At 40.7% G+C, this 21414-nt stretch overlaps 1 pseudogene; it reads left to right on the top strand.

Annotated features, from left to right (window-relative positions):
* Nucleotides 1-12759: 12759 nt before the first annotated feature.
* On the top strand, nt 12760-13568 carry LOC142831704 (cofilin-1 pseudogene; annotated as a pseudogene).
* The last annotated feature ends 7846 nt before the right edge of the window (nt 13569-21414 follow it).

Raw genomic sequence — 21414 nt, 5'->3', positions numbered from 1 at the left:
TTGTGTGTCTGTGTTTCAATCTCCAGCCTCTTGCCTGACTCGCCAACTATACCATAGCACGTGGCGCGTAGAGCAGGCTTTGCGCTACAATGTAACTAATTTTTGTGTATGTGAAAGTGTGCAGTATGTTATCTATGTGCATATATACCTACAGAGGCAAGAGGTTGACCCTGAATGTCATCTATCTATCTATCTATCTATCTATCTATCTATCTATCTATCTATCTATCTATCTATCTATCTATCTATCTATCTATCTATCTATCTTTCATCTACCCACCCTCAATGAACCAGAAGCTTGTTAGCTGGCTAGACTGGCTGCTTAGTAAGCTCCAGGGACCCAACTATTCCCAACCAACACCAGTGTCAGGGTTACACACACAAACTGCCATACTTGACTTCTATGCACGTACGAGGCCTTCAAACTCAGATCTCCATGCTGAGCTGGAAAACACTTACCTACTGAGCCATCTTCCCAACCCTGACCTCATGTAATCTCAACTACCTTGGAGGTTCTTTTCCAGCTACAGCCACGTTGACAGTGGGGATTTCTGAACTGTATCTTGAAATGTTCTCAGTTTTATAAAGCACCACAATATGCGTGGCTTGTCACTCTAAAAATAAATTTTTAAATGGAGGAGATTTTTTTAAAAGAGAAGAAAGAAGGAATCCAAATCCATTGGTAATTTTCTGATCTCTCATCTTGAAGTCTGAATAAGCTGATATTCCTGGCTGCGCTCCGCGAAGCCTCAGAACAATGAGGCCAGGGTGCAGAGCCTTGGAAGAACGTGTTGGGTGCACCTCTCCATGTTCGTTTGTCCATTGTCCCACAGCTGCCAGTCACAGCCCTTTAGAGAAGGTTGGCGCTTATCACAAGAGTAGGGTTTCAGCTGCTAGAATGCTTTCTGACGCTCAGTCTCCCTGCCTCCGGGTCTTTAGAACTGTTCCTTGAGACGCCCTCAAGCCGAAAAGGTAACACAATTTGCATTTGCCTCAATGCTCCCACAGAGCCTCTCCAAGATTATTTTACACTCAGACATATTAGACTATTTTTTTCCACCGGATTGCCAATTAGAAATGGGAGCCGAAATGTATCCTATACCCTACAATGGCACATACAAAAGTCCTAACGTCTGAAAAAAGAAACAATGCCGCCCTATCTGTGGAATCTAGCCGCCTGGTGAAATATTCAGCAAATATTTATTACATGGAAGTATCTGATCTAAACGACAGAATTCTCTACATTGCTTCACTGGTCTCCAAACTCCCTTTCCAAGCTCCGGAAGATTGCCTTTCTTCCTCTTGTCACCTGCATCCTGAGACACACACCGCATTGTCTGCCTTATCGGTAAAGAAGCAAGCTCCACTTGAAGGACCCAAGCTCCCGGCTAGTTGCTGCGGAATTGAAAGCTGTTAGGGCATGGAAAACACGCGGACATAAAACTCTGTTTTTCTCTTTCGGGTAGGTTTTGATTTCAGCAGCATAGAAGATGGAGCCTGTGAATTGAGAGCAGTCATGCGAAAGGTTGAGAGGAAGGCCTTCATTTTCTGCACAAAAATGATGCGTCCTTCTTTTTGTGTCTGAGCGGCAAATCTCTGCAGTGTCAAGAACCAGCTGCTGCTATGTGCACTGCAGTTAGCATGGTCTCCTTTACGATCTAAGCTTCCAGAGACGGGGCACTGCCGTTATTTTGTTCATTTCTCCGTTTCTAGTGCCTGGTGAACGCCATAGTCTTTTTATTATTGCATTATAAATCAATAAAATATAAGCACAAAGCCTGCTAGAGTTTACCTAACCGGTGCATAATCAAAAACATGAATTTCGTGAACAAGAATACCCCAAATGGTACTATTTTGTTCCATAGAGTTGAGGTAGGTGTTTGGAACAGGGCTTTCTAATTGATGTTTAAAAATTCCTTTACCAAACATTAGCGACTTTCGTCATGCTATGTTTAACATACCTGAGACCAAGAACAGGCACTCTCTGGAGTCCAAGATTCACTTCTGTACCAGGTTTCTGGATGATAGCAAGAGGCCGGTTTGGCAGACAGCGATTTCTAGTACTTGCCCCTGTGATATTTCTCAGTCAGAACTTAAAGGGCCTGGCCCTAAAGGCATTGGTATAAGAGAACAGTAGAGCCACACTTCCAGACCGCCTGGAGTAAGAATGAGAGCGACAGCTTGGAAAACGACCATCAGCTTCCTCCTCTGCAGCTCTGAGTTCTGAGGAGGAGTATAACTCCATTGGTTTCTTTCCTCTTGTTTGCATTTTCCTGTCATTGTGTGGTCCAAGGTTAAAAACTGATTTATTTTTTCTTTCTTCAATGCTGGTTTATCAGATTGCTTCCTGACTTTTTCACACCTAAGTAGCCTTTTATATCTTTATTTTAACCAGATTTTAAAAGAGTTTTATCTGGTTTTTATGTCTCAGCTATTTTTGTATATTTAAGTTTTTTTTTTAAGGTTTAAGAGTGTGTGTATGTGTGTGTGTAACTAGTAATTAATTTTCTATTTTCATCTTATTTTAAAAACTCCAGAGTTTTTACTAAAAAAAATGACAAACTTTTATCAGAAAATGTTGCTAGACCAGCAGAGAGCAAAGACACTTGTCACTCAGCTCGCGGATGTTTGCCCTGGTAGTCAAGAGTTTCGTTAAAATAGCGAAGTTATTTCCTGAAAACTCATGGGCGTTGGTGTCCTAGGTTTGGCATATTGGACCAATAAGGAAACCTCTTATTCAAGACCAATTAAATTAAGCATTCTAGGCTTTGTAAGTGACATTAATGTGTGACTAGGGATAAGAATATGGCATACAGGTCTTTATCTCAATTTCTGACTCCCAAGTTTTTATTATACTAGAACAAATTTGGTAGTCATTACATCTGGCAGTCACAGATATCTAATATTTCTCAAATGTTAAATATAAAATATAAGGAGGAAAAAGGAAAGAGAAGTTTTTAAAGGCAGAGCCGACCCCGGTAGCTGTGTGAAAGACTCTGGGGCCTGTGAGTGCAGAAGTGTTTGAAGGAGGGCAAAGTGGGCTGTGGTCTTCTCCCTGGAACCAGTTGGCTCTCCAGGAAGCCTCTCTGTAGCAGACAGGTGTGCCTAGCTCACAGGTGATGCCAGAGTGAACTCCATTTTAAGATGTCTTAGGGTTAAATTTCCTGTAGTCAGCTAAACACTCGGTACATCATTTATTTCTCTATATCACTCTTCAAGCCGAAAAAAGCTTACCCTTCTTACTCCAGTCCTAACTTTCCAGTGACTACAAAGGCCATAGTGTGGCCAAGTACCATGCAACCAGTGTCCCTACTGGAGTTTCTCTCTTTGGCACATCCCCAAGCCCCAAGCCCTGTCCCCTGTCCAGTCAGCTGTCAAGTCTTCCTATGAGGAATGTACAGCAAGCATGGCTCCTGCCTTCAAGTTCCTGCCTTAAGTTCTTGTCTAGAAACCCATAAATGATGAAATAAACCTTTCTTCACCCAAGATACTTTGGGTTAGTTTTTTATCATAACAACACAAAGCAACTTGATACTGAAAAATTATTTCCAAGAACTAATGCAGTTATTAAAAAATCCCCAGGGTTGCCCTGAGGACTCTGCAGATTGCAGTTGAATGAATGAATGCCTGTGATGGATGGGATTGCAAAAACAAAATGCACACCAGAATGATGTTGAGCATTTTGTGAAATGTGGAAATTCTTCAATTTCATGCAGCCACAACTGTCCTGTAAAACTAGAAGGAGAAGACTTGATAAATCTCATACATGACTCCGAAGAACTCTACCGGTTTTAAAAACCAAAATCCCATGGTTTTCTTCATCGTGTCTTCCTAGCTGGGAGCCACAAACTGTCTGAATCAGCCCTGTGGCTAACTTATGGGACAAAGTAGTCATTTCCATAACTGAGAGTCTGTGAGCAAAGAGACTCTTCAAATGGTTTTTAGTATCACAAAAAATTCAATAAAGTTGGGTTTGGTACCATAGTAAACTTTACCAGCTGTGACTGGCTGGTCTTCTTTTCTGCTTTTGCAAAATTAATGAATCACTTAAAGATGAAAATATGATTTTTTTCATGGCATTACAGTAAATTATAATATCACAGGAATTTGTAAGAGGCAACAAGACGGACTCTTAAGAAACTGGAGAACATGGCCTCACAATCTTTTCCAATGTTCTGTATTTATTGCACAAATTTTCTAATATGTCAAAAATATACATTTTCAAAAGTCAGGGAAATATGCTTAGTCACTCACCTTTTGAAATATCTGCCTTGCTATTTATTTCAAGCTGGGTCCTCCTGTCTCCATCTCCAAAGTGCTAGGTTCATAACAGTAGCAAAATTACAGTTGTAGAGTAACAATGAAATAATTTCATGGTTGGGTGGGACGCCATCAAATGAGGGACTGTATTAAAGCGTCACAGGATTAGGGAAGTTGAGAACCACTGTGCTAAAATGAAATAAGATTGTATCAAGTTATTGGAGGAAAAGCACTATATTACTAAAAATTAAATGTAATTATGTTTTACTTTGGCAACCTAGAAACATCCCAGCTATGCCCAAATAATCATGAAATCACTTGATTTGTCTTATGTTTATAGCAGGTTTGATTCCAAAGTGATCCCCAGGAATGAATATTATTTTATTCATTTATTCTTTCACTTCAAGCAGCATCCAGTGTATCGGAAAGTTGAAAGTCATAGTGTGAGCATGGATTATGAGGATAAGAGAGACGGGGGTGCTTCCCGGAAAACTATGTTAGTCAGCTTGGCGTGTCTGTAGCAAAATATCTGAGGTCATCAACTTACAGAGAAGAAACTTGCATTTGCCCATGGTTTTGGAGGATCTAGCTTGCTTTGGGGTCTATGCTGAGGCAGTGCATGGTGATGCAAGCTAAGCACTTGATGTTGATAGAGGAGGGGTAGAAGAGGAAGAGAAGGAGAAGTCAAAGTCAGAACTGGAGTCAGGTTGCCAACATCTTTTTTCATGGCACTCTCTTAACAATCTAACCACCTACACACACACACACAAACACACACACACATCAGGTTACACTACCTCTGATTAATGTCATTCTGGAAAGAAAGCCTTTGCCCTTTCAGCTTTCAGAAACCATTGCAGATTCAGGGCCAGCGTCATTTTAAAGACAAGAAACAACAGGCAGCCTGACCCATTTAGCTCAAAACAGATTTTAAAGCTGTGGTTCCCAGCACCAGCAGTACCAACCTGACCTGGGAACTTGTTAAGGATGAGCATTCTCAAGCCCTGCCCAGGCCTTTGTAACTGAAGAGTGGGACCCAGCACCAGGAACCTATCAATCTTAGAGATCAGAAAGCCTGCTAAAGTTTCTGAGGGCCTGGCTGAGTCATCCTCTCTGTAAACGTGGCAGCACCCTCTTCTAGGAACTACTCAGGCCATCGGTGTCTCCTCAGAGATGGGGGTGGGTGAGGACAAACTTCAGTGCGTGTTCTCTTCCACTAGCTACGGTGATGTGGGTTGTCTACACTCTACAGCTGGGAGAGTGTGTAAAGGAATTCTCTTTGTTCCCTCTAACTGTGTTCTTTTCTTAGAACATGCAGCACTGGCTATTATGACAATGAAATCTTCCTTTGTCTAAGCCTAGTTCTGTGTATATCTTGTCCCTGGGTTTATAGACAGTAGTGAAAAAAAATTCAGGCAAACTTGGCTATTTTGAGAGTGAGGCTTCCCCCACCCAGTCTCAACTTTGACAAACTCCTAGGCGTTCTTCAGATCAGAAATTTTCCACAAACCAACATCAGGTCATTCTTCCTTCTATCACACATCCGCCATGTCATGCCACTGGAGTTCTATCACACATCCGCCATGTCACGCCACTGGAGTTTATCTTACGTAAGACATTTCTTCTTCCTTCTGATTTGGACTTGTGTTGAAGAGTGAAACTTGTGGATATTGGGGAAAAAGAATAACACCTCTACATATTTTGCTTTTGTGATACTTGTGATTTGAAAGTGTGTAAGAAGTTGTGGGTTTGATGCACTGGTGAAATGTCTTAAACTAACTGAATTCTGAGTAGGCCCTGAAGTATTTGAAAGAAAGTAGGAAATTCTAAAGGGGCAGTGTGGTGGGGTGAGCATGGTTATATAACCAAAGTAGGAAATTCTAAAAGGGCAGGTGCTGGGGAGTCTAGAGGGTGGGAACACTGTACTTTCCTAGCGTTTGTGGCGTCTGGAGTGGGGGGATCCGAACTCTGGTCCTGAATCTTCTCATTGGCTGAGGGACATGGAGTACTCATTTTAATTCTGAACATCATGGTTATATAACCTTCAGGTGCTGGGGAGTCTAGAGGGTGGGAACACTGTACTTTCCTAGTGTTTGTGGAGTCTGGAGTGGGGGGATCTGAACTCTGGTCCTGAATCTTCTCATTGGCTGAGGGACATGGAGTACTCATTTTAATTCTGAGCATCATTTTCCTTTCAGAACAATTTCTAATCCTAAAGTTAGAGTTATTTCCTCTCAAAAACATAGTTAGTAATGATTGCTAAATAAAAAAAACTGGACCAAAAAACAGGGGAAATAAGGATAAATTCTTATACAAAGTTTAAATACCTTCATCACAGAGAAAAATCCAAAGCCTTAACTCGCAAGGCAAAGAAATGTGCTTACAATTGGTGCCACCGCATTAGAAATTCATGAGCAAACAAAAGAACCATCTTTGCTGGCCTGTTTAGCAATGACTCCAAAAGGCTGACTGTGCATACTTCAAGAAGCCCATGAATTTTGTCATATGATTCTATGTGACAATGGCATATTTAGCAAACATGGTATATTGTAGTAGTGTGGGTAGCAGTCTGACTTCTCTTCTCCTGCAGACCAACTGACTTTTCCTTTTTAAATTTCATGCCTTTTCTCTGTTAGCATCAAGCCAGAATTCCGGGAAATATATAAAACAAAAATCTAGGCCATGACTTTCATAGATTGCTGACTGTCATTCTTCGGCTAGATTTTATGAGCTCCCCCACGAAAGACCATGGTTTGTTTGTTTTCCATGTATTTGATGACAGGGGAACACTGAACCAAACCATTGTGGTGATGCTCACAAATCTGTAAGTATCCTAAATGGCCACAGAGAGGGACTTGTGACAGGCTAAAAGCGAGACTAAATTATATATATATTCAAGGTAAGCTGCTGTCTTTAAAATTTGAGTGTATCATGATGAAAATGCTAGATGTTGTCAGTAGACCGTGCAGTCACATGAAAGACTGTCTACATGGACTGCTGTGTGATGCAACACACCGAGACCAAAGCATCATAAGGATGAGTAATGAAGCCCCGCACCTCTACTGAGAGGTGAGCATTAATTTCTGTCATTTGTTACTTCTGTTGTGCTTGGTGTTTTATCCTCATCTGCTTAACTGCTGTTCTAGCATGGTTTCTTCTCTTCTGCAATCTCATAGATGTACTTATCTTTCTCCTCAACCTTAACAGTTCCTACCAGTATCCACTGTTACAACTGGGGTTTGGATTAGTCTTAGTTAGGGTTTCCAGTGCTGTGAAGAGACACCATGACTTACAAATTCCTATAAAGGAAAAAACATTTAATTGGGGTAGGTTACATTTTCAGAAGTTTAGTCAATATCATCGCAGTGCTACATGGCAGTGGGCAGGTAGACAAGGTGCTAGAGAAGGAGCTGACAGTCCTACGTATTGACCTGCAAGCAACAGGAAGTGGTCTCAACTCAGTGTAGCTTGACATAGGAAACCTCAAAGCCCACCCCCACAGTGACACACTTCCTCCAACAAGGCCACACCTCCTCATAGTATACTCCCTATGAGCTTATCAAGGTCAATTACGTTCAAACCATCACTGAGGTAATAAATTCCTTTAGTCTGCTCTACTCTGAAAAGTTTTTCTTTCTCCAATTATGACAGTTTTTCTGAGTACAATTAGTCTAGGTTGGTAGTTATTATCTTTCAGGACCTGAAATATATCATCATATGCCCTCCTGGCTTTTTAATTTTTTTTTCTGCCAAGCAATCTCCTATTTTGTTGAGCCTACCTTTATATATGGCTTGGTGTTTCTGGAAGCTTCTAACTTACTTTATGTATATTCTGTGTATTTAGTGTTTTGACTATAATATGGTGTAGGAGGTTCTTTTAGTTTTGTTTGTTTAATGTTATAAATGCTTCATACACCTATGTAGGCATCTCTTTTTCAAGATTTGAGACATTTTCTGGTATAATTTTATTGAAAATGTTTTCTATTCCTTTAGCATTAAATTATATTTTTCTTCTTCTATTTCCATGATTCATATATTTTGTCTTCATCTATGTTCCATAGATCTTACAATTATTCTGGTAAATTATACTTTATATAGGACTTATTTTTCCTTTTGGAGCTTTCAATGCTCTATTTGTTATGTGAATTTAATGTTTTAACTATCTATTATGAGGAGATTTTTTTCTGGTCTTGTCTATTTGACATTTTATGTATTTCTTATATCTGTATGAGTGTGTCTTTCATTGGTTTCGAGGAGTTTTGTTCTATGACCTTATTGAAGATCTGGTCTATGCCATTGACTTGGGGTTCTTTTCCCTCATCTATCTTTATATTTTGATGATTTGGTCTTTTTATGGTATCCCTTGTTTCCTGTATGTTCCTTTCCTGTGCCCTTTTAAAATTTTCATGTTTGCTTGTTTGGTCTGTTTTTACTACTTTATGCTTGGGGCTCATATTCTCTCTTCTATTTCATCTATTCTATTTGTGAGGCTTTCCTTTGAGTTTTCTAGTTGGGTTATTGAATTTTTCATCACTGTCTTCTCTCCAACTTGAGTTCCTTTCTGTATTTCTATCTCTTCATTTTCAAGTTCTGTGTTGTTTTGTCATGCTATTCAGCTTTAGGTTTGTGTCTCCTTGGGCATCAGTTACATGCTTATTCTATCTGAGTTCATTCTCTCTTTAAAGTCACTAAGATGGCTGTTTGTGTCATCTTTAAAGTTCTTGAATTCTTTGATGACACTTGTGACTATCCTTTTAAATTTCATGTCCTGTGGTTCATTTGGATGATTCTCTTTGGAGACCATTTTTATAGGAATGGTGGATCAAGGGAAGCACACTGCTTCACCTTTCACACTCTTTTGATGATGAGACCTGGACAATTGGACTCTTACGTTAGTTGTGTGACTGCTGTAGACAGAGAAGGCTGGCCTCATGCCAGGGCATTGGGAAGGGCACAGACAGGGCTCACCAGGTTGGGCTCTGTTTGTGGCACCTAGTGTGGATCTGGGAACTGGGAGGTATATAGACAGGGTAGGATCAGGCAGACCCACGAGACCATGTGAGAGCGCAGATATGTGCATGCTACTCAATCTGGACTATGAATATGAAACAAGCAGCTGTAGGGTGACTGAAGTCATGAGGAGTTGTACCAGGGAGCACACGAAGATTAGCCATGTCTCTGTGCTACATGGGCTGGCTATAGGGTCCCTGTCAAAAAGGGATCTGTGGTCTAGTGAGTTACAAAGGGAGGGAGAGTCTGGATGAAGTTCATGATCTCTGGCAAGCAGCTTAGGCAGGCTGTAATTGAGACACTGGTTGAACTAAAAACAAAACTAACCAACCAACCAAACAAACAAATAAAAGCCATCTTTATTCTTTTATTGACAATGTAGGCCGTGTTCAACAAGGACTAGGCTGTAGTAGGGTTGAGATGTCATTTTCCCCTGCAAGGCTGCTGTTTCAGGGCACCAATATTTATTCTCAATATTCTCTGAGAATAGAATACGGTCATCAAAATCAATCATTATCAAAAAGTATTAGTAGTCAAATGAAAAAATAATCATCGCTTAGTCATCAACCACATTAAGAAGTAGAATAGCACTGTGTGTGCTTACTGATGTATTAGTTTCTGTGACTGTGTAGAACAGGAATAATTACAGAAAGACAGTAATTAATAATGAGGTAGAGAAAAAAACAGTGGAAGAGATGTGTGAACTTCTGTGGAATAACCCTTCGTTACAGTGTGTAAATTACATTCTGGTTGGTTTAATATAAAAGCAGACTAGTCAATAGCTGACAAGGATAAGGTTAGGTGGAAAAAAACAGACTAAGGAACTGGGAAGAAGGTCAAAGGAGTCACTAGCAAGACATGGAGAAGAAACAGGGGTTTCAAGATGGAAGAGTGTAGTGATGAGGTGAGCAGGATAAAAAGCAGGCTCCTGCGTGGTTAGCTTTACCTGAAATAACACACAAGTTGTATTCATTTAAACACTGCCTGGCCCATTAGTTTCAGCCTCTTATTGGCTAATTCTCACATCTTGATCAACCCATTTCTAATAATCTGTGTAGCACCACAAAGTGGTGGCTTTACCAGGAAAGATTCAGCATGTCTGACTTGCCAGCTGGCCCATAGTATCTGACCTCACTTCCTTTCTTCCCAGCATTCTGTTTTGTCTACTCCACCCACCTATGTTCTGACCTATCAGGCCAAGCAGTTTCTTTATTAACCAATGAAATTAACACATAGAAAACCCACCTACACCAGAAGAGAGTTAATGCCATGTGGCAGAATATAAATTAATAAAAATCGGTTCATTTAAGTTGTAAGAGCTGGGTAGTAATGAGCCTGAGCTATCAGCTGAGTATTTATAATTAATATTAAGTCCCCATGTTAGTTATTTGGGAACTTGTTTTATTTGGGAATTGTCTATAGTGAACATATGAGGGGGTGATGGGGATAAAGGCAGAAGATGAGGCAGTTTGGGTTCAAAGACTAAGGAAAGGGAATGCAACCAGGTAAATTCAAACAGCCACGGCTCTCTGGGTGCCTAGACACAGAAGCCCTGGCAAAGCTTGTATACAGGAAGATGAAAAGAGAAAATAGGAAGGGCAAGGTGAAGATAAGAAGAGAGCAGGTTTTGTTTGTTTGTTTGTTTGTTTATTGGCAGTCAATATTAAGCAAAAGAAACTAAATAAAAGTAGATGGTTACAGGTTGTGCTTTCTGCTTTTTTAAATATTTTATTTATTTATTTATTATGTATATAATATTCTGTCTGTGTGTCTGCCTATGGGCCAGAAGAGGGCATCAGATGTCATTTAGATGGTTGTGAGCCACCATGTGGTTGCTGGGAATTGAACTCAGGACCTTTGGAAGAGCAGGCAATGCTCTTAACTGCTGAGCCACCTCTCCAGCCCTGTGCTTTTTGCTTTGCCTTTTGGTCCATCCTGAGTCTCAAGGTTATTTCCTGGTTTTGCAAATGTAGGACCTGTCACACCCAGAGAGCTCCTGTATGACTGGGTTTCTGGTGTGCTTATACCTCTGGAAGGTCCTTCAGAAGACTGGTTGCTTATACTTGCCTTTATCTCAAGTAGCTCTTTGAAAAACTGGGCCACAGACGCTGGTCCAGTCTTCATGGGTTGGGTTGTAAATGTTGGACTTCTTCCTGCCCAATGGTCCCTTGAGGTTCTGTATGCCACTTGAATCCCAAGTCTGTTTCTTTGATGACTCTGGCTCCAGTCAGGGTTTCATCTTGCTGAATGCAATATGGTTCTGATTATGAGCGTCTTCCCTTTAGACTGCAGGTATTAATCTGGCCAGGTTTCAGTGTATAGTCCCATGACACATGTGGTGAGGTTTCCCTAACTCACGCAGTTCACTGAGCGCCTGGGGCTGTCCAGCCCCTGACTCAGCAGGAATCTTGTTTAAATGGTACCCGCAGCTGTTGCCAGCAAGCTGAGTGAGTGGGTGGCACCTCCTCTTCTGTCAGTGCTGGCACTCCCCCCTTCTTTTCTGTTCTTTACAATGTCTGTTACTCGAAGTGCAAGTCCAGATTTTCCTGAGCTTCTGTTTTAAGCCTTGGCTTCTGCCAACTGCTGTCATTGGTTCCTGTCACCTAAGGGTAGAGAGCTCCCCAAATAGTGCCACTCTCTCTGGGACAGACTCTAGGTTTTCCCTCATTTGAAAAGTTCCTTGTGTTATGTTGTTGTTAAAGTTGGAGATATTTCGGCATTGCCCCCATCGTCAGATACTTGTTTCCGCCTTTCCTGTTCATTCTCTGGAGAGTCTAGCAGACATTTCCTTCCTTGGTCCTCCATCTTCTGAAGATCTCTACTACTTATTTCTGCTTCTACTTTACCCTTACTGTGGGGAAAACCTGGAATAAATGAGAGATGGTTCTTAGCACAGATCAGAACTCATCCTTTTCATTTCACATGTGGCTGTGTGGATGAAGGTATTTTTTTTTCTAAGCAACTTCTAATCTTAGCCTTCGAAGTCTTGCAGTTTTCTGCTGGGTCTCTTCTATATAGGACAGGCTGGGGCAGGGGCTGGGGAAGGTTAGGATGGAGCTCTTATTTCATCTGGAAGCCTATAATGGGCTTCATTCCTTCCTTCACAATTCCTTCACTTTACCCACACCCCTCTGCTCAGCACATGCCTGTCTTTCATCTTAGCCATTCCCAGGCTCTATCCAGACATCGCTCTGCTGTGAGGGGTCCTTTTGACTTTCCTTCCTTTTGAAACCCTTCCTGGTCTGAGTAGTGATCACCCTTCTATTTCTCCACTGCTCCTGACATTAAGATATTCAAAGAGGACATTAAATTCATGGTCATCTGAGTACCTGTATAGTTTCTGTACCATGTGTCTTCCTCTTGCCCTCTGTGTGGCTATATTCCCTGTATTGTTATGTATTCATATGGAAATTTACATTTTAGGTTTGGTCAGATGCTGAGGCTCAGTTCTTCTATAGCTCTCCTGGTCTCCTTTTTGTTTCTGGAAACATGGCCTCTGGTGTGGCAGCCTCTGATGGTGCCATCAAGGTGTTCAATGACATGAAATTAGGTTGTCCTCGATGCCAGAAGAAGTGAAAAAACACAAGAAGGCTGTGCTCTTCTGCCTGTAGGAGGGCAAGGAAATCCTGGGAGATGTGAGGCAGACTGTGGATGATGCCTGAACCAGTTTTGTCAAGATGCTTCCAGTCAAGAACTGTTGCTATGTTCTCTATGATGCCACCTACCAGACCAAGGAGGGCAAGATGGACGACCTGATGTTCACCATCAGGACCCCTGAATGCGCATCCCTTAAGAGCAAAATGATCTATGCCAGCTCAAAAGATGCCATCAAGAAGAAGCTGGCAGGAATCAAGCATGGATCACAAGCAAACTGCTAGGAGAAGGTCAAGGACCATGGTACCCTGGCAGAAAAACTAGGTATGCTCTATTTCCTGAGAGCAAGCCTTTGTGAGCCACCTCCAATCCCCTATGTGGAACACCTAGCAGCCCAGGCCTGCTCTCAGGGGTTGCAGGATTCCCCTTTCCTGCCAGACCAGAAGGGCTGGGAGTGGCTCCCGTCAGGGGGAGAGAGTAATCCTTCACTCCAGCTGCCAAATGTCTTCCCCACCCCCTGGACTATTCTCTTGCTTCCATCCCTGGTGGTTCTGCCTCCCCAAACTGCTTCTGATCTTCTGATTCCTCTTGGGTTGAAGCAGACCAAGGCCCTTCCAAGGCACCTGGTTAGAGGGAGCTTGTATTGTTCTAAGGACACTCCTCCTACTCCTCATCCCTCCACATCCCATGCTGCCAACCTCTAACCCTAAGAGTGACTCAGTGCTGCTCTGTTTAGTTCTCTGTGTAAATAAATGTGGAAATGACCCTCCCGGCACCAGATGGTCACTCTCCCCTTTCCTGGTGTTCTTGGTCATTCATGGAAGCAGAACCAGTAAGGAACCTTCAATTTAAACAACAAAGGCAAACAGCAATAGCAACAACAGCAGAAGAAATTTCCATTTTAAACTCTAGAGAGATAACCTGGTAAACTTCATTTTCTGTGTTAAAACTTTTGAGCTTCTCTGAGTGTATATTTGGGCAACTGAATTTTTTGGCTGTTATTACCAGTGGGGCACAATTTAAAGAAAAACAAGATAACACTAAATTTTGACTGCTTTTATGGAATTTGCTTATTTTTCTTTCTGAGTTTTGGCTAGCACATATGAATTTCATGGCCGAGCCATTCAAATTCTACATAATTAAATAGAATAGTCTGAAGTGGTGAAAATTTATGATTGCATTCATTTCTAAATGAAAACAGTTATGTCAGTTCTAAGAACACATAGTGATGTGACTCACTTAGGAAATATTAGCAATATTTGTTCGAGAGACTTATGGTATTAACATAACAGTCAATAGGCCAAGTTTCATATCGAGCACCACAAGATCATACTGTGAATCCCAGTTTTCTCTGGAAAAACCTTATGTCCTTGACCAAGTCCTTCAGTTTCCACACCACAACACCTTCTGAATCAGTCTAGATGACCCCGGGGAAAAAAATATAAACAGGCTGCAGAGATGACTCTGAGCACCCATGTCTGGACACACACAACTTATTCTAACTCCAGCTGCAGGGGATAGAACATTGTTTTCTGAACTCTGTAGGCACCTTCACTCAACACACACAACACATACACACGCATGTGCATCCGCACGTGCACACACGTACAAATAGAAAGTGAAAAGAAGATAAACAGAGTAATTTGTGTGCATGCCTTGAGAATACAACTACAAAAGAAATGTGGCCAATATTAACATTTTCATATGTGTATTTCCAAAGGTATAACAAAAGCAGTTATTAATTTCTACTTATACTAGTAGCTATGCTTGCTATTTACTAAGCAAACTCCTCATAGGTTCTTGTCTGAATTATATCTTCTTTAAGAGATTCGAACTAAAGTAAATTAAATGTGACATAGATGAGAACACTTTTTCTCAGCTTCCTCAACCACATTGTTCCTGAAAATCTTCTGTTAGGTGTTGGAAGAGGCTGCTAGTTCATTTCCCAACCACCCTGACTTGAAATAATTACACAAAAACTATATTATTTAAATCACTGCTTGGCCTATTAGCTCTAGCTTCTTATTGGCTAGTTCTTATGTGTAGTGATAAGGGCGCGGGGCTGTGTCCCCACACGGCTAGCTTTACTTGAAATAATTACATGGAAACTGTATTTATTTAATCACTGCTTGGCCCATTTCTATCTAGCCTCTTCTAGGCTAACTCTCGCACCTGGACTAGCCCATTTCTAATATTCTATGTAGCACAGCTAGGTGCGCTTACTGGGAAGATTCTAGCCTATGTCCATCCTGGGTCGGAGCTTCATCGCCTTTGTCTGCCCAGGAGCCCGGAGCATGCAGTCTCTGCTGAGGCCTCTGCTCCCGAGAGGAGAGCTGTCGAGTCTGAGCTCACTTCCTCTTCCTCCCAGCGTTCTGTTCTGTTTACTCCACCCACCTATGTTCTAACCAATAAAATGGGCCAAGGCAGTTCCTTTATTAGCCAATGACCTTCCTCCATCACTTATGTCTTAAATTAACCCATTTCTATTAATCTGTGTATCATCATGTGGTTGTGCTCACCGACAAGTTCCACTGTATCGGTCTTTTGCGGGCAGCTACATGGTGTCTCATAGCCCCACCTTCTTTCTCCCAGCATTCACTTTAGTTTTCCCATCTAACTCTACTCTACCCTATCACAGGCCAAAGCAGTTCTTTCTTCATTAACCAATAAAAGCAACACATATACGGAAGGACTTCCCACATCCGTTAAGTTTGAGCAGAGAATTGTGGTAGCAGGGAACAGTTTTATGACCAGCCATTCACAGAACCTGAATGTGGGCCCTGGAGGAATACAACTGAATGTGGCATACAAATGTAAGGCACTCCTGCCCTAAAGTTTCTTTAGTCTCTCTCATTCCGTTAACTCACACACTTGGTTTCAAGTTCTTGTAAACTTAGACATGTGACATTCTATAAGGTACCTGGTCCCTCCATGGATGGAGATCAGATATGACTCAGGATGTGTTCTCAGATCAGGGAGGAACAGTGTAGAAATGCAGTCAAAGAAAGAAGCAAGCCCATAGTGAATGGGCTTGATATTGTGTTTATATGAAAAACTGTGATAAAAGTCTTGTAGAACCCTGAGTAGGCATTTCCTCAGCAAAGAGGATCAAAGGACTCTTATTTTTAAACATCCAGTAAACAATAGTTAGGAGAAAAGTTGGGTTTGGTGCTTGTCACTAAATGAGAACTCTTTCTGATGGCTGTATTCATTTCCTGTTTCTCCAGGGTGGCAGCTACATCAAGATCATCTTTGTCCCAAACCTGGTCTGAAGTCTGGAGTCTGGAGGTTAATCTTTCCCTTGGAAGGGAAAAAAACACTAACTCTGGAACCCTGGAAAGTCTCATGCATCAGAAATGTTCTAAGTCATGTTGAAGAAATTTCACAACACTCTTCATATGCCTTCATGTTAGGAATCACCTTGTCCAGGAACAATAGACACACTGTACCAGATTCTCCTAGTGCTGGTTCATTCAGCTAACAGAGTCAGGAAGCAAAAGTCTCCCAACCCTGTAGTCTAGATGGTAGGTCATTATAGAAAACATGAGAGAATATGGTGTGTGTGTGTGTGTGCGTGTGTGTGTGTGTGTGTGTGTGTGTGTGTGTGTGTGAAGGAGAATGCATGGTATGTCAGAGGACAAGGAAACATTATATACTTAATGCAGTTTTTACTTCACTGTGTCTAAACTCTGAATTCCTACTATCCTTCTGCTTTTAAATTCTTGAATATTTCTGATTTCCATCAATGGAAAACTCCATCCTTCCAGTGGCTGAGGCCATATTCTTGGCATCATCCTTAAATCTTCTTTCATGTCACATGGATAATCTGTTGACTCTGTCTCTTTATAACACACATCTATCTAGTACCCTTTCTCCAAATTACCATATCTTACCAGGATCAACCCATGACCTTCTACCTGGGGAAGTCCTAGATTTCCCAACCATAGACATTCTAAACAGGGGCTAAAGTCATACTTCTGAAACAGAAGTCACACCTCCTATTCCTTTCCAAACAGTTCATCAAATAGAAACTAATCATGCATATTATAAGCCTGGGAGACCATTCTCATTCAAACCACCACAAGCAACCTTACAGTAGGCAGGCCTTGTGGGATGTTCAGATGTGTTTCTTAGGCACCGCCACTTGACAACATCTGCTCAATGATGTGCCATTTCTCTGTTGTAACTGGTTTTTATGCTACTTAAAATCTTCTTTCAGAGAAATTATTACTGCTTTGGTGTGAAGATACTCAAGATTATTGTTCCCTGAAAGCCCCAGTTTGTGGCGTTTGGTATGTGTGTCCATATGCACTTGCCACAAAATGAAAGGTAACCTATTCTCAGATTCGAGTAAAGAAGTTAAGGGCAGTTTAAAGCATTTTACTCATTTGCATTTCAGAGAAAATATCATAAACTAGAAATAATTATAAGATAATGCTACAGTTTTTCCAGGGTTTTGAGACAAGAATGCATTCTCCATCAGCAGGGTCACACCTCCCCTGACTCAACATCTAGGGAAGTGGTGGGGGACAATTCTGTATTCTGTCAATTATGTTTTAAATAAACTCTGATTGGCCAGTAGTCAGGCAGGAAGTATAGGTGGGACAACCAGACAGGAAGTAGAGGCAGGGCAATGAGAACAGGAGTATTCTGGGAAGGAGGAAGCCCATTCCTCTGCAGTCCTGTCCAGACACCAAAGAAGCAGGATGTGACCTGCCCTGCTGAAAAAGGTACTGAGCCATGTGGCTAACATAGATACAAATAATGGATTAATATAAGTTATAAGAGTTAACAAGAAGCCTGAGCTAATGGGCCAATCAGTTTATAACTTATGTAGACTCTTTATATGATTTTCTCTGGGACTTAATGGCTAGGGAACCGGGCAGGACAGAAACCCCAACAAGCAGACTACCATATTACAGGGAAGTGTCATTGTATGACTAGCTTATGATTTACCTTCTGCATGGCCTTATTGACATTTGGGGAGCTGTCCTCTGTCTTATTTTCACCCCTTATTCTGAGCAAAAATTTACTTTTTTTCTTTGTATCTTTCATTTATTCATGGTGTTATCTGAGTATCTTTCTGGTAATGAGTTCCCCTACCAAGGACAATTTTTCTTAGAAGTTTATACATAAAGGTTTCTAGTAGCACAGACACTGAGAGAAATAATTAATAAATGGGATTTCCTGAAACTAAGAAACTTCACAAAGCAAAGGACACGGTCAACAAGACAAATGGTAGCCTACAGAATGGGAAAAGATCTTCACCAGTCCCAGATTGGACAGAGGACTGATCTCTAAAATATACAAAGAACTCAAGACATTGGTTATTAAAAGAATAAATGATCCAATCTAAAAGATGGGGTACAGACCTAAACAGCGAACTCTCAACAGAGGAACCTAAAATGGTTGAAAGGCTCATAAAAAAATGCCCAGCACCCTTAGCCACCAGAAAATGCAAATCAAAACAACTCTGAGATTCCATTTTACATCTGTCAGAAGGGCCAAGATCAAAAACACTGATGACAGCTTATGCTGGAGAAGATGTGGAGTAAATGGAACTTTCCTCCACTGCTGGTGGGAGTGCAAATTGGTTAAGCCGCTTTGGAAATCAGTATGGCAATTTCTCAGAAAATTAGGAAACAACCTATCTCAAGACCCATCAATACCATTTTTGGGTAAAAACCCAAAGGATACTCAATCATACCCCACATAAGGACATGTGCTCAACTATGTTCATAGAAGCATTGTTTGTCATAGCCAGAACCTGGAAACAACCTAAATGCCCCTTGACCAAAAAATGGATTAGGAAAATGTGGTACATTTACACAATGGAGTACTGTACAGCAGAAAAAAATAATGAATCTTCAAATTTGCTGGCAAATGGTTGTGTCTAGAAAATATATTTAGTCAGATAACAGACCCAGAAAGGCAAATATAATATGTACTCACTGATAAATGGTTTTTAGATATAAAGCAAAGAAAAATCAGTGTACAATTCACAACTCCAGAGAACCTAGATAACAAAAATGTCCCTAAAAGAGACATACATGGATCTAATTTACATGGGAAATAAAAAAAGACAAAATCTCCTGAGTAAATTGGGAGCATAGGAATCACAGGAGAAGATAGAAGGGGGGGGAGGGAAGGGAGAGAAATGGAGAAAAATATAGCTCAATAAAAACAATTTTAAAAGAACAATTAAATTTGAAGTATGTAGTAGGAACTAAGCATATGTGAGCCAAAGATGGGAAGAAAACATAACTATGTAAAAAAGGTTTCTATAAAATGAATGCTTAGAAGCAATCCCAAAATTCATATGGAAACACAAAATCCTCAATACTTCAATAACAAGCTCTTCTTAGGACAAAATGCAGTGCTGGAGACAATGAATAACTAATGTCAGATCATGCTAGAGTCATAGTGCTGCAGTAAAAGCCATCATCAAGGTCAAGGGAAATATAGAGAAATATAGGAAAGCTGAATCTTAACCTGTAGAAGATCGTGCTTACCGGATACATAAACATCAACTGAAAATAAAGGCAATGCCAAATTGCTCAAAGACATTAATGAAACTTTGAAACTTCTAGAAGACAAGAGGGTAAACACTTAAAGATACAGATATAATCAAAGATTTTCTGAACAGGTTTGCAATACATGGGAAATCCCAAGATCTGACAAGTACTGCATCTGCACAGCTAAGAAAATAGTCATAAAGATAGCCTGAAGAAGGGGGGAGATGACCATTACCAGCTGTACATCAGAACATTAAGAAATACTTATTATTAATGTATTACTTAAACATTATTAATGGTAACTTAAGTGATAACTATAATAATTAAATATCAAGAAACACCCAAATCATTTCTGTTTGTTTTTAATTAAAATATAATTACAAATTACATCACCCTCTCTCTTCCTACAAACCCTTCCATACCTACTCCAGCTCCTTCTCAAGTTCATGCATGGCCTCTTTTTTTTAAAAAAATATTATTCTTGTCTTAAACACACACACACACATACACTGAAGTGGGGAGAGATATGAATAATTAAGCAAATACAACCTGCCGACCTGTTTAGTGTTGCTTGTATGTATTTATTTCTAGGGCTGACCACTTTATATTTACTAACTAGTCAGGATAATCAATAAAGGAGCAAATGTGTTGAACATTTCCTCTCAAAAAAGGATATACAAATGCCAATAAATACTTTTAAAAGTGTTCAACATCCTTGACCACCTTGAAATGCAAATTACAACTGTCTTGGGATTTCATCTTATCCCATTCAGCATAATGATCATCAAGACAACATATGACCCCCCAAGAGCCATAGACCATCCAACAAAAACCCTAGAGAAACTTTTTTTAGTTATTGGTTAGAGTTTTCAAGAGACTCTCTCTCTCTCACACACACACACACACATACAAATTCGGGCTATTTCTGTTATCCTTGGTTGCCTCTAAGAGGCTGAAAGTAATTCCCTATTGCTAAAAACACCATGTATTTTGGAGACAAGACTCAAAATACTTGAGCTGGATATGATCTGAAAATAATGCCTCTCGGAGGACTAGTGTTTATAGTGTCAGAAGGTGCTAGGCAAAAGGCCAAAGGAGAAAAGCAATCAGTCATCCTACCTAGCTGTGATGTCTCTGAAGAACAACAATGGCCAGTACAGCAAGGTGTTTCTAAAGGTACAATAGTGGCATTCCTGTCTTCGCAGTAATCAACGGCTGTCTAATTATGCAAGGCTCACTCAACAGGAAAGGAATCATGCCTGGGACTGGAAACCTAAACAAACACCTGAGGCTAGTGAGGTCATAGATCTTAGAGGACAACTTACCTATGCCACTTTACTAGACCAGCATAACTCCTAGCTGCAGTCTAAGTACTTGTCTTCACACTCACAGTCATGTGACGCTCACTGCTCATCAAGGTAGCTTCTCTTTGAAACAGACAAAGAGCATCAAAGAAAACCACAATTGGTCAAAATGCAAAGAACAGCTGATTATGGGATGCCCAGCCCTGGTTGACACATCTACAACATAAATCCCACTGCTAAAACTCAGAGAACATAGTAGAAGATGGGGCAGAAAGACAGTAAGAGCCAGATATCCAGGAAGTTTGCCATGAGATTGTATCTCTCCCAAATGACAAGAGAGTCACACCCATGATACTGCAACTGTATGGTTGCTTAAAGAAAACCCTCCAAAATGACACCACCAATAGACAAGGTAATTAGGAAGGAAGAAATCACATGGGACCCCACCCTAGACTAAGAACTATAGGCAACCAATGACTGCTGAGAGAAGAATTAGCCTTCTGTAGGGAGATGCTCTCTAATTAGTCTATCCAATGCATAGTGGTCAGGTATGAAGTCACATGGTTACAAGCAATACTAAATGGACTTAGTGGATGTCACTCATACATTTATTCATACATATGTAACAATAATGATCAACTAAAGGGGACAGTGAATTTGAGAGGCAGTAAAAGGGGCATCAAAGGGTTTGGGAGGAAGAAGGGAAAGAGTAAAATGATGTAATTAAATTT

The sequence above is a fragment of the Microtus pennsylvanicus genome, chromosome 1 (assembly GCF_037038515.1).
Source record: "Microtus pennsylvanicus isolate mMicPen1 chromosome 1, mMicPen1.hap1, whole genome shotgun sequence".
Classification (NCBI taxonomy): domain Eukaryota; kingdom Metazoa; phylum Chordata; class Mammalia; order Rodentia; family Cricetidae; genus Microtus; species Microtus pennsylvanicus.
The sequence above is the reverse complement of the archived record's forward strand: the minus strand, read 5'-3'. Positions and strand labels throughout refer to the sequence as shown.